Below are 11,553 nucleotides of genomic sequence, written 5' to 3'. Positions count from 1 at the left end.
GTTTACTTTCATGTATCTCCCCTTTGAATTTCATTTGATTTTTCTCCTAGTCAAGTCAGTGGACATTTATTAAGCATCTGCTATAGCTTTATGCTAGAGGGGCAGCTAGATGGCTCAGTGGATGGAGCACAAGGCTTGGAATCAGGAAGACTTGAGTTCAAATCTGGCCTCAGACACTCACTAGTTGTGTGATCCTGGTCGTGTCACTTAATCTGTTTGCCTTGATCCACTGGAGAAGGAAGTAGCAAACCATTCCAGTATCTTTGCCAAGAAAGCTCCAAATGAGGTCACAAAGAATGAGATTTAAATAAAAATGTGTTAAAACAACATCTGTCTTTAAACTAGAATGTTAACTGACTATCAACACCTGCCTTTGGACCCTGGTTCTGACATTTCCTAGCTGGGTTATTTTGTTCCCCTTCCTCCCTCCCTCAGAATTTCTTTATAAACTCAAAGTGTATTGTCTTGTAAGCATAAGCTGTAATGATTCCACTGGTCATCAGTATTGGGTCAAATCCCACTGGTCCAGATTTTAATGTAGAGATGCTGCTTGCTCCCGGCCATACAGGTGAGTAGCAGGATTCCAATGCAGGTCTTCTGATTCCATAAGCTTGCCATGTTGAAAGTGGTTCTGAGACCAAACCTCCCATGACAGCTGCCTGGAGATTCCTTGTAGTTTTTCCTTTCTCTTGCTCCTGGATAGAGACTGCCAAAAGGAGGAGGATGGGCTAGATCACAGGCATCCAACACATGGCCCTGCACTCCTCTGCTCCTGAGTGAGGCCTGAATCAGGTTAAAATGTCATTGGGGGGAAGCTCAGCCCGCCTGCCATGGAGGAGATTGGCATTCTAGTGGAGGAAGCACAGGATGAGCTGCCAGCTTTGTCCATCTCCCAGCCCCAGACTGGCCTGTCTTTCCTGGGGCCCAAGCCCGAGGACCTGGAGGATATGTACAGCTATTATAAGAAGCTGCAATAGGAGCTGGAGTTCCTGGAGGTATGATGAGCGGAAGAACCTGAAGAAGGAATTCCTGGAGGTGAAGCATATCCAGAGCATCCTCCTGGTCATCAGGTAGTTCCTGGAGGCTATGGACCAGAACATAGCCATTGTGGGCTCCACAACAGCAACATTGACAAGAGAGCTGTTGAAGCCCAATGCCTCAGTGTCCCTCCACAAGCACAGCAACACCCTGTGTATGTCCTACTGCCAGAAGCTGATAGTAGCATCATGATGGCAACATTGGACCAGAAGCCTGATGTCATGTATGCTGATGTTGGAGGCATGGACATTCAAAAACAGGAGATGAGGGAAGCTGTGGAACTTCCACTGACTCACTTTGAACTTTATAAACAGAATGGAAATGACCTGCCCCGAGGGGTCCACATGTATGGGCCCCTAGGCTGTGGAAAGACTATGTTGGTAAAGGCTGTAGCGTATCATACTACAGCTGCATTTATCAGGGTCGTAGGTTCAGAATTTGTGCAGAAGAATCTAGGTGAGGGACCTCGAATGGTCTGGGATGTTTTCCACTTGGCCAAAGAGAATGCACCTACCATGACTTTCATTGATGAGATTGATGTCATTGCCACCAAGAGATCTGATGCCCAAACTGGAGCTGACCAGGAGGTTCAGAGGATCCTGCTTGAGCTTTTGAATCATATGGATGGATTTGACCAGAATGCCAATGTCAAGGTGATCATGGCCACAAACTGGGCAGACACGCTGGATCCTGCCTTATTTTGGCCTGGTCAGCTTGACAATTTCTACTGCCCGACCATTGACAGAAGAGATTAATTTTTTCTACTATCTCCAGCAAGATGAACCTCTCCAAGGAGGCTGATCTGGAAGATTATGTTGCCCATCCAGATAAGATTTCTGGAGCTGATGATAATTCCATCTGTCAAGAGGGTGGAATGTTAGTTGTTTGTGAGAATGGATACATTGTCCTGGCCAAAGATTTTGAGAAGGCATACAAAACAATCATTAAGAAGGATGAACAGGAATATGAATTCTATAAGTGATTCCTCATTAAGTCCAGGGGCTTCTTCCAGGTCACTCTCCCTAGGTTTTCCTAAGTTCCTTGGGGTGAGTCTTCTTTCTCCATATATGAGATTGTTTTCTTCAATAAATTTATGAGGTTGGATCCGCACTTGGGCCAAGTCTCACTGAGGTATTAAGTCCAGGCTGAGGGCTCTCTATAAGCTTTTCCTTTGCTCCTGTCTCCTCTCCCACCCCACCTTTCTTAGCACTTTCTTAGTGATAAGGCATAAAGACTTAAAATATTTATTGGAATAAAACATTTAACAGAGAAAACCAAGGAAAAACAATCTCTCCAAACTAACCCTAAAAAAAAGTCACTGGGGAATATTTAGCAAAATAAATATACAATAAAAGGTAGATGCTACATTTTAGGTCAACATGTGGCCAACGATGTACTGATTAGTGGCCCCAAGTTTTTATTTTAGTTTGACACCCTTGGAATAGATGATCCCTAGGTTCCTTCTGGCTTTAAATTCTATATAAAAAGATGTGAAAGTACAATACTCTGCAGGTTCTGCAAAATGATTGTTTCCCATAACACAAAATAACATCTCCACCTAGTGACCACTTAGGAACCTACACTTGTCGTCCTATCTTATAGGATTGCCAAGATGGAGAGGCAATCATGTGGGGCCTGGCCAGAGCTGCTGGAGAAAAGGCCAGGCTCAGTTCAGGGAGGCTCAACTTAAGCTCTTTGGCTCCTGCAGATGAATTTTTTATTCATGTCATTCTCTGGAGATTGTCTGGCAAAGTTAAGAGGGGCTGATTTTTCAAACTTTTCATTTTTTCCTAGATGTGATATCATGGTATTTGGACACATTTTTTCTTTGTTCCTCCAAGTGGCAGCTGGTGGCACAGTGGAGAGAGGGCTGGGTATAGAGTCAGGAAGATCTAAGTTCGAATTCAGTGTCAGATACTAGCTGTGAGACCTAAGATTTAACCACTTAACCTCTGTTTGCTTCAGTTTCCTCAACTAAAATAAGAGCACTCATATCTCAGATTGTTGTGAGGATCAAATATCTTTAAACTGCTTAGTGCAATGTCTCAGAAGTCAATGGGTGCTTCATAACTGCTTGTTCTCTCCTTTCCTTCTTTCCTTATTAATTAATAGGGAACTACATAGGAGGAAAAAATCCATTTACCAATATAGATCAGCAACTCTAAAGGAATGAGGCTATTCCTTTAGAAAAGCATTATCTTTTGTTTCCAAATATATCCCTCTTCTCTCCTCATCCAGAGAGTCATCTTTTGTGAACAAAGAATAAAGAGAGAAAAAAATTACTTCAAAGTTAGTTCTTCAAACCTAACCAGCATAGCAGTCTGATAGTACATATGATGTTACATTCATTGTGTTCTATTATTACAAACTGGGGAAGAGGGGGCAGTTTCTCTCTTTTTCTTTGGGGCCAATTTTGATCATTATATTCTAATTCTTTTTTGTTGTTCTCTCCATTTAAAATTTTGTAATTGTTGTGTATATATATATATATGTATATATATATGTTTTTTCCTAATTCTGTTTAATTTATAGCAGTTGATATGACTTTTCCTATGATTTAATGAACTTTTTATACTCATCGTAATGCTCTATTATATTCCAGTGCTACAATTTGTTTAGTTATTCTAGGGGAACTTTAAAAAAACCAACTTAAATTTTTTTCAATTATACATAGGAATTATTTTTGACAATTGTTTTCTAACCTTTTTACAATACAGATTGCCCCTGCTCCCAGGTAGTAAATAGTCTGATATAGGTTATACTAGGGCTTTCAAGAAATACATATTTTCATATTCCTCATGTCACGACAAAAGACAAATATTACACATATAATAAAAAAAAAACACATGAAAGAAATCAAGTGAAATGCTTTGATCTGTAATCAGACCCCAACAGTTCCTTCTTTGGCTTTGGACAGCTTTTTTTTTATGATGAAAACTTGTTTTGCTGATAATAGTTTAGTCCTTTACAATTAATCTGTATATTGTTTTTGTTATAGTATATACTGTTCTGGTTCTGCTTACTTCACTTTGCGTCAGTTCATCTAAGTCTTTCCAGGTTTTCCTGAATTCATTCTGATTGTCATTTCTTATAGTACAAGAGTATTCCATGACAATGGCTTGTTCAGCCATTCCCCCACTGGTAGATACTCCTTCAGTTTCCAATTCTTTGCCATTATAGAAAGAGCTGATAAAAATATTTTTGTACAAGTAAGTCTTTTTCTAGGGGAACTCTTAAGTGATTCTTTCAGGCTCCATAGCCAGTATGTATCAGAGACAGGGGTAGATGACAGGTTTTCTAGACTCCTGAAGCCACTAGGCCATACTCTTTTTTTTTTTTAAATTTTAAACATTTATTAATATTCATTTTTAACATGGTTACATGATTAGGCCATACTCTTTTGAAGCAATCTATGGCCAATTTTATATTTTTCCTCCATAGTTTTTTTTCTAAATATCATTTGTAATAAAGTTAATTAACATTTAATCCTCTATTCCATTGATGGGCAAACTATGGCCTGTGGGCCAGATGTGGGTCCCCCGAAATGTTCTATCCTGCTGTAGACATTATTCCTAATCTGATGAATACAATGAGTAGAATACAATACAATGAAACTTTGAAAGAGTTGCCTTAGAAACAGACGGACAGATGAGCATTTCCTTTCCTTTGGCCCCCTCTTTAAAAAGTTTGCCCATCATTGTTCTATTCTATTTTCCATAAAGTGAAACAAGTGCAAATTAACCTACCAATGCAGAAAATCATATATTAATTTGCACTAAATGTCACTGATTGAAGTGATTGACCACATTAAAAACTAAAAATATTTCTTTTGTATTTTTATGAAAGGTCATCCATTGCTGAATTAATTTATTCTTTTTGAGAGTAGTTTAGTAGAAAGAGTTGGTGGACAAGAGAATGGGGTTCTCAACCCAAGCCTGTTCCAGTGTGTCTTTAAGTTATTTCGTTTCTGACTCTAGCTTTGGGCAAAGCTGTTAGGAGACCTTAGGCCTTATGTCAACCAGAGCTTAAGTTTCAGGAATGCTGTGCTAGACAGAACCTTATTTTATAGCATTTTATAATCTTTTTTATTCTTTACATGGACATATTACAAGATAGTGGGCTGGGAGATGAGACACTTTAGTAACTACTTTGTAACCTGGTTGATTGGCCCTTTTAAGGACTATTGACTAGTGAAATGTTAAATTTCCTTAAAGTGATGACTCAAATTAATATATAATTTCACATTTTTATTGTTGTTTCACTGTCCTTTGAATTAGGCAATGAAATTAGTAACAATGAACTTTGTGCATCAAGAAATAAAGAGAAAGAATTCACGGATTCCACATTATCTACCTTGGTCTGTTGAGTTTGTTACTGTTTTAAAAATTGTCTACATGTTCAGAACAGCTAGAGAAAGATCTTCTTCAATAATTTAAAAGACGGGTGATTTCAATGGAATGGGTATTCTATGTACCAAAGTGGTCTCTATTCAGTTTGCAATTTCATGAATTGCTGTAGCCAAGAACTTGGTGGACAATTCCCTGTGCTAATGAGACTTTTTGTATTTCATTAGGCTGCTCTCCATTCCGTATTTCTGCTTTGGTGTAGGATCTTCCATAGGATCCGAGTTTTTAGAAAACCCACGGTCAAATTTTAGGCCAGGACAGCTGATCTTACCTAAGAAAATAAGGCAATTTCCTTTGAGTTCCTCCTAGCTTATTCTACATTTAAAGACCCTTAGTAATCATCACTCAATCTTTCCTCATTTACTTCCTCTGATGAAGACATGGTCCTTCTCCAGGGGTGACCCTCTACTTGTTTCCTTGGTCCCATTCCCAACTTTCTCCTTTAACACACTACTCTTTTTTTTTTTTTTAAACCCTTAACTTCTGTGTATTGACTTATAGGTGGAAGAGTGGTAAGGGTGGGCAATGGGGGTCAAGTGACTTGCCCAGGGTCACACAGCTGGGAAGTGTCTGAGGCTGAATTTGAACCTAGGACCTCCCGTCTCTAGGCCTGGCTCTCAATCCACTGAGCTACCCAGCTGCCCCTAACACACTACTCTTAAGCAATCATCCTCATTTGTTTTTTTTGTTTTTGTTTTGTTACTTTTTTTTAAAACCTTTACCTTCCATCTTAGAATCACTACTGTGTATTGGTTCTAAGGAAGAAAAGATGTAATGGCTAGGTAATGGGAGTTAAGTGACTTGCCCAGGGTCATACAGGTGGGAAGTGTCTGAGATCAGATTTGAATCCAGAACCTCCTGTCTCTAGGCCTGGCTATCAGAGCCCCTTAGTGGTAACCCCCCCTCACTTTTTTTCTTAAGCAAGGCATCTTCTATCTTAAAAACTTTCCTTAGACATTACTATCCTCTCGAAGAATCACCCTATATTTTTCTTCCCCTTCCTAACCAAATTCCTAGAGGGGAGGAAAAAAAACACCTCTATATTAACTCTTCTCTTCTTTTACTTCTCAACAATTTGAAATGTTTTTTAACTCATTGAAAAACTGAAACACTTGTCTCCAAGTTTATCAGAATTCTCTGTTACCACATCTGGTGGCCTTTTCTTAGTCCTCATCCTTCTAGATCTTTATGGAACATTAAATACTATTGACTTGCCTCTGTTTCTGGATAGTCTTTCCTCTTATATATCTGATCACACCTCAGTCTCCAGTGCTGCATAATTAGCCACATACTATCCTTTAAAAATGAATATATTCCAAAGTGCTGTCTTCAGTACTTTTCTCATTATATTATCTTAGTGATCTAGTCAATTCTCAAGTGTTTAATTATCATCTCTATGCAAATGAATTGCAGATCTTTATATCCAGGTTGCATTTCTCTTTGAAGCTACAGTGCCACACCACCAAATTCCCATTTAATACTTCATACTGTATATACCTTTATGGGTTCCACAAATTTAACTTGTCCAAAACAGAACCCATTCTCTTTCCCCAAAGACCTACCCTTCTCAATATTTCTATTTCTGCTGAGGTACCATCATCCACGTCCTCAGATTTACAAAGTTAGTCATATGATTCTTCATTCTCTCACCCTTTCCCTTCCTATATGCATTCAATTATTTGTTAAAGTCTTTTGATAATACTTCCTTGATATTTTGAGCATCCATCTTCTTCTCTCCAATCATATCACAACTTTGTTCATAGCCTCCATCAACCTCTCACCTGGACTAATGAAATAATCTAATTGGTTTCCCTTACTTCAGTTTCTCCTTAGTATATAGTCCACCCTCCATAGAGTTGCCAAAGTGATATTCTTAAGACATAGGCCAGACCACATCATTTTCTAATTCCAGGAGCTCCAGATCTTAAAGTCTAGGATCATACATACGATTGATTACTTGTTTGATTTTAAGGTTCATTATCATTTGGCTCCAATTTATATTTTTCAGGTTTACACAATAGATCCCTTCATATGCTGCTATAGGACCACTGAAATTTGATGAGCAGGATTCATTTTACAGTGTTTCATTTGTGGTTGCTATAAGATGTTCACTGGTTAGAATTTTTTTAACCACAAGTTTGAGGAATACAAAATAATTGATAGATGATTTACTCGTATACAGACATTTATACATAACTACATTAATAACTAAAGATTTCCCCCCCTAATTCCTCTCCACTTTTTTGGGATCTTTGTCTATATCTAAAGGTACTCTCTCTTCTAAAGAATCTGAGTTAGCATTCCTTTTTAGAATCCTGAGGAAAAAGTCACCTGTGCCTTCATAAAATCTTTGGTCTTCACTCTGATACAAAGACCAAGGTCAGCTTCTTGGCTTTTGCCAGATGATTTAGGTTTAAGAACTCCATTCTCAAGATCCATGGCCACATCAATTATATTAGTGTCATTTGTTTCTTGCTTTCTTTTAACTCCCACCTCTCCTCCCCCCACATCAGTCATGGTTTCTTTACCTTCTCAATTATGGAAGATTCCTTTTTCCTCAATTATAATTTCATGTTTAAATGTCCACCTGGGCCCAAATGGTCCCACAGCAGAGCACCAAAGCTAAAATTCTTCACTTTCCTCTTGGTAGCTTACCTTAAGCAAACTGGGAAAAATTTCAATCTTATAATTTCATTCTCCTTAACCAAGTTTTGTATTCAAGGATACTATAGCATGGATCTGGAAGAAGAAACAGCTTGCTCTCTACCAGTGACCATCCTGGAATCCCTGAAAATGAAGAAATATCTTTAAAAAGCATCAGAGATAGAATTTTTCCTGAAAGAAAAGGAATAACTTGGAAGCCATCTTTGGAACCTCTCAACACCACCACCCTAGACTTATGTCAATCTAGACATCGGAGGCTTGCTGCAATATATTCTACTATCCAGATGGCTATAAAGAATAGCCCTTTATAATTCTCTTTTAAATGCTGTATAAAGGTTTCTTTTTACTTTTGCTGGTCTGAAAATGGATGACCATATACAATACCAATCGCTTATTTGGAGAGATAGTTGCCACCAACTGAAAGAAATTAAATGGGAAAGAAAAAGAACCTCATTAATTTCTTAATTTTAAAACTCCTTCAATGTGTGACCCCAGGCAAATCACTTTACCTCTATTCCCTAGCCCTTACCACTCTTCTGCCTTGGAACCAATATACAGTATTGATTCTAAGACAGAAGGTAAAGGTTTAAAAAAAAAAAAACGTTCAAACCAGACACCCCTTATTCCAGTTTCTCTATTAAATGTTTCTAATTGTCACACATTTTACTTCCTATTCCATATACTTACTGTCTGCAGAGCCTTTGTACTGGCTGCTGTCCAAGGCTGAGATGAAGTTCCTTCTCTTTGTTCCAGCATCTAGCTCTCTTCAAAGCCCACAAGAGGGCTTTTTTGATCTTCTTAAATACTTATTAATACTTCTTCCTGGTATTATTTATCTAAGGATAGTAGGGTGGAAGAAGTCACTTTCTTACTTGGAAGGAACATCTGCATATGAAAGAACTCTCCCCATCTTAAATTTATCCAAATTATAGACACTTGGTATTATGCATGTATTATGCAAGAACATGTGGCCGTCCTTCCTGCCTCACCTTACTCCAGGACTTCAGTGAAACTTAGGCTCCTCAAAGGCACAGAAGGTTTAGTGTTTGTCCTTGTATTCCTGCCATAGTATTTGGTTTGGCACATAATTAGCATTTAAATAAATATTTGTTGAATTGGATTGAACTCAATTTTATTTGATAGAATGGCAATGAACATTACCAAAGTCTATGGCTCAAACAGAAATCTGCTAGCAAATGTATTTTGTTATATTAATATTATGAATTGATGACAAAGACTGGTTCCAATATCTTCATAACTATAAATTGCTTAGTTAATCTGAAGTAACTGTTATTTCTGATTTATCAAATTTACTTTTAAGTTCTTTATTTGTTTCACTGTTTCTGTGAGCTGACTTCTGCTTTGTTTTGATGATATTTTGTTTTATTGAATTACTCATTTTAAGAGGAGTAGAATATCTGGTTCAAGCACCAAAATGTGCTAACTATATGTGGAGAATTTTACAAATAGTTATGACTTTTTTAGATCACTTTGTCCAGATAAGGAAAGAGGTGGGATGAGCTAGAGGAATAAAGTGACTTACATTAAATTATAAGTCAAAATAAAAGCCTCCTCCCAAATCTCAGTCTTTTGACTCAGTTCAGTCTATTTTCATAATGATAAGAACCAAGTTCTTTATTCTATCATTACTACAAAAATGTACAATACTGGAGCCTTTCATAATGCCACATTACTCAGGGGAAAATAATAGTCTCACCAATAGCAGTCATACAAACTCAAATGTACAAAGATGATGCCAAAACCTGGCATCTGTGCTCCCTTTTTAGAACTATCCATTGGAGGCTTCCAGTTGAAAGACAAATTACATAAGTGGTTGTCCTGACCTCGTTTCACCACTAGACTTTTATGCCTGGGAGAGTGAGGCAGACAACTTTGTGTAACTCTGCTTCACTTTAAAGCCAATTTACATGTGTCAGAAGACATCACCAGTGATGTCATTTTGGTCCTCTTCTCATAGGAAGGATAACAACCAACCTTCCCAATGACCTACATATAGCTGTACAGGAAGTCTATACTTTATCCATCAAATTAACCTATTAAGTGCATGTTTATGGATTTTTAAAAAAGTACTTATCTCCCACCTCTAAGTCTGGGGGGATAATGCTATTACAGGAGTTCTTAAGTTGACGTTGCTGAATTTTATTTTAAAAATAACTTGATAACTAATTTCAACATAATAGACTTCTTTTTGCAATTCTAGATTCATTTCATATATTTAAAAACGTAATTCAGAGATAGGAAACAATACTAACAATCAGATCTCTGAAACAAATAAAACTAAACTCCGCCCCTAGAGTTCCTTTCCAGAGTAGCCATCCACCGCACAGTTCACATGACAAATAATTCACCAATTGAAAACAAAATCCTACCGCAATTTTGGTTTACAACTTTTCATAAAAATAGGTACCCCTCCGCCACGTGCGTCCTACCTCGAGGTAGCACTCTCTTGATTGGCTCTCGAAAACTTTTCTTGGCCTGAATTCCTCCTGTATTGGCTAGCCTCGCTGCCCGTCCACGCCACTTCACCGGACTGCCAAGTGGTCCTTTCAGATTTCAACTCTGGGCCCGCCCATTTCAGGGTCTCCTATGGTTCCCACTTAGTGAGCGCTGGCTGGGTGGGGGGCAGGGGACGCTTCAGCTTCGGGTCTCCTCCCCCCAGGCGGGGGCGGGGAAGGCGCCTCAGAGCTGGCTCCTGATTGGCTGGCAGCGGCCTCGGCCCCGGCGGGTGGGGAGTTCTCGACGCGGGCCGGTGGAGGACGCCTGGCGCTGGTGCCTAAGCGCGGTGCGCGAGCGGCCGAGGCGGAGGCGCGAGGACAGCACGAGTCCCTCCCACCCCCCGGCTCCGGCTCCCGCTCCCGGCTGCTGCTGCTGCAGCTGCTGCTGCAGCTGCCCCCTGCCCGCCTCTCCTTTCCCCCGCGGCGGCCCCGCACGGCTCCCTGGGTCCCCGAAGCGGCGGCGGCGGCGGCAGCGGCGGTTTGTGGTCGTTGGTCCCAGTGACTTGTGACCAACATCCGAAGACCGAAGGGGTGAGGAGGGGAGAGGGGGGCGCCACCAAACCGCCGGTAACGGCCGGACCCCCCCCTCCCCCGCCTCGCTGCCGCGCCCCCCCCAGGCACTCACACGAGCTAATACACTCGGACACACTCACGCCCACTCCTCCGCGTCCGGGACCGCCTCGGGCGGGTAAGGCGCTTTCGTCGCGCCTCCTGTTCCCTGCTCCGACGTGGCGGGGGGGTGTTGGGGGGGCCCCGGGCCGGGAAGAGGCCGTTATAGGCTTAGCCTCTGGGGGGGATCTATTCCGGCGGCGACCTGCCCACCCTCCACCACCCCGCCCCTCCTGTCCGGGCTGGAGTTAGCCACCCAGACTCCCTCCCCCACCGGACTCTCTTGGGCCCCCCTGGCCCCCCCCCCCCTCCCCCCCAGC

The 11,553-nt window shown here is 40.6% G+C and overlaps 1 pseudogene; it reads left to right on the top strand.

Annotated features, from left to right (window-relative positions):
* The first annotated feature begins 830 nt into the window (after window positions 1–830).
* Window positions 831–2,020, top strand: LOC123252046 (annotated as a pseudogene).
* The last annotated feature ends 9,533 nt before the right edge of the window (window positions 2,021–11,553 follow it).

This window comes from Gracilinanus agilis, chromosome 6 (genome assembly GCF_016433145.1).
Source record: "Gracilinanus agilis isolate LMUSP501 chromosome 6, AgileGrace, whole genome shotgun sequence".
In the NCBI taxonomy this organism is placed as follows: domain Eukaryota; kingdom Metazoa; phylum Chordata; class Mammalia; order Didelphimorphia; family Didelphidae; genus Gracilinanus; species Gracilinanus agilis.
Note: the sequence above shows the minus strand (reverse complement) of the source record. Positions and strands in the feature narration are given on the sequence as shown.